Consider the following 2,687-nt stretch of genomic DNA (forward strand, 5'->3'; position numbering starts at 1 on the left):
TCCCAGAAGGGCCAGGGAGGCAGAAAGAAAGATAGTTGACAATCCTATTGGCTCAGGGTCCTTTCTCTTCCCTTTCAATCTCCTAAGGAAAATTCTGTTCAACAATATCTGTATAGACCTTACACATGGCCATATCTGTGAAGAGGGCAGCCATGCTACTGTTGTCAATAGCCTTCAACAGGAGTATTAGGAACAAAAGAATCATACTGGACCATGTTGTTGTGACAGTATGAGGACATTGGCACCCCTTGGCTAGAGGAGGCCTCTGTAGGCACAGGCTAAGGGAAAATGAAGAGAAAGTAAACCTGGATACTGGACATGGCTTGTGGAAAAGCCATCACCGGGTAATAAAAAGGGACTGAAAAGAGGAATAGCTGCAGATTACAGTGAGAGGACATGACCATAGACATCAATGGACATTCTCAAAGGGCAAGGAGTCAAGGGCTTAAATAAGCAAATTATGTGTGACACCATATTTGGACACACTCATTACCCACAACGGAAAAGGTATGTGCAATCTGCCTTAGCTCTGGGGTGCAGGATATAAATGCAGATAGACAAAAATATATTTTACTTCTTGTTACTCAACAAGGAGCTACAGATACATGCCTCACTGTGGTTAGGCCACAGGGCACAGCTAAGGCTATACCATGGCCTGTGAGTCTTCATCTAAACTCCAGCTGTTTTTGCTTCTCCTGAAGCCTTTCCATGTGTAGCCTACAATGGTTGGGCTAATGGGTAGTTAGCTGAAGCATCTATGCTTTTTAATAATGTTCACCCCAAATGGAAAATTGTAGGATTCCATGTCATGGAGACATTTGTTCCCTCCCTTCTTTCATTTTCTGATTCTTTTTTCCTCTGGAGTACCTGGGGTAGTGTTAAATAAAATAAAAGCCACAGAGCCTCCTACAAACATGGCAGCTGTGAGATGTACATTCACTCAATTGTGCTGAATGTGTCATGCCTGTGTCTAGAGGATTCTGTTTGAGGTACCTTGGAAGGACAAGCTGGAAGAAGATTGAAAATCCAAGCACAAAGAGGTTCCAGAAAGAATTTGAGACCTTGGATTATAGATTTAAAAGGCCAACAGCTGTGATTACTCTGAAAAGCATGCAGAAGAAGGCTCTGAGCACAGGGTTTAGAGGGATGAAAAGGGGACACTTAACTTGTGGATCACGCCCCGGCCAAGCGTGAAAGCCGTGTGGTACTGGATCACCTGGCAGCTGCTAACCTTTGTAATTCCCAAAACTCCAGTTAGGACTGGATGAAGCAGAACCATTCTCAGTACCAAATATGCTATTGAGAATATAGGAGAGGCCCACCATGAAAATCCCCCTGATTATTGCATGGATAAGAGGTGGTGGGACACAGGAGAGCCTGGCAAAAGGGTAGTAGTCATTGATGATGGACTTAGTGATTCAATGTCAGCACTAAACATGCAGATGACACCAGCTGCAGGGACAGTGGACAGTTCTTACTGAAATTGGTATGGTAGCTTAAATCATGGGGTTCCCAGAAGCACACACGTTCATGTGCTTGTAGAAGCTATACTTTGTGCTGTCAGGAGGGAAGACATCAGTCACCAAGGACACTAGGATGCCAGGATTATAGGGAACATTTTGCAAAGCTGTAATTTGTCTGTGGCCTACCCTTTCCTGGAATTAAAAATCAAGAGAGGAAATTTAACATTTCAGACATATTGAGAAAATAGTAACACTAGGAAAATTGTCCACATGGCCATCCCCCAATATGTCCTGATTATCTCTCCTGCTTCCTGGAAACTAGAGAGCCAATTTGGACCACTATGGGCATGATGGTCAGGGACCTGATATATCTCAGCAGAGCCTCAGTTGAACAAGGAGGCCAGTGACCACTTCTACCAATGAGGACATGTGACGGCCCCCTGGATCTCTCAGATTCAGGGGGATATCAAATGTGTTCTGTGTGCTACAGATCTGCTATTCCATTCCCAAAAGAAACATTTGTTGTGTTATACTGCTATTTATCTAAAGACAGGAGGGCATGAACAGGGGTCAAAAATGCGAACGGGCTGACCTGAAATGGCGGTAACTTGCATCTAAACATCCACAACAATGTTGTGATTCCTACACAGAAGAAAATAATCAGATGAGCTGGCGGTCCACTGGTCATAGCCCACACACATGGCATCAGTCAGCTGAAAGGGCATTATGATCATTCAGCAGAAGCACCTCAGATAGTGTTACAACCTCAGAAATATACCAGTGAAGAACCTCTTATATGGTGTAAACCATGTCTGACCTTTGAGGATCTAGACTATCAGTACTGGCCAAGGTCTCTGAAAAAGAGTACATCTCTGCTATGTTGTTTCCAGGGTGCTTTACTTTGTCTTCATATTTACTTTCCATGGAACTATCAGCCTCCATTGATTTGGATGTGATTTTCTTACCAATACCCATCATAAGAGAAGTCAAGCAGTCTGCACAGCCCTTGGCCTGGAGTGGTTTCAATGAGGGTTTAGTCAAGGAATGAGCCCAAGATTAGAGTCAACTCTTCTGGTACCTGGAACACTCAATTCTCAGACAAAGATGAGACCTGTGAACACCATCTCTTAGCACTTGGCTGCAACTCACTGGGCTTCCGCCCTGCCCCAGTGCCTGCCATAGTAGTCACCTCAAAAGCTACAATCTTGCTTCATGCATATTCCC

The 2,687-nt window shown here is 44.2% G+C and overlaps 1 pseudogene; it reads right to left on the bottom strand.

Moving 5' to 3' along the window:
* Nucleotides 1-643: 643 nt before the first annotated feature.
* On the bottom strand, nucleotides 644-2,441 carry LOC109674656 (solute carrier family 23 member 2 pseudogene; annotated as a pseudogene).
* Nucleotides 2,442-2,687: the final 246 nt, after the last annotated feature.

The sequence above is a fragment of the Castor canadensis genome, chromosome X, assembly GCF_047511655.1.
Source record: "Castor canadensis chromosome X, mCasCan1.hap1v2, whole genome shotgun sequence".
Classification (NCBI taxonomy): Eukaryota; Metazoa; Chordata; class Mammalia; order Rodentia; family Castoridae; genus Castor; species Castor canadensis.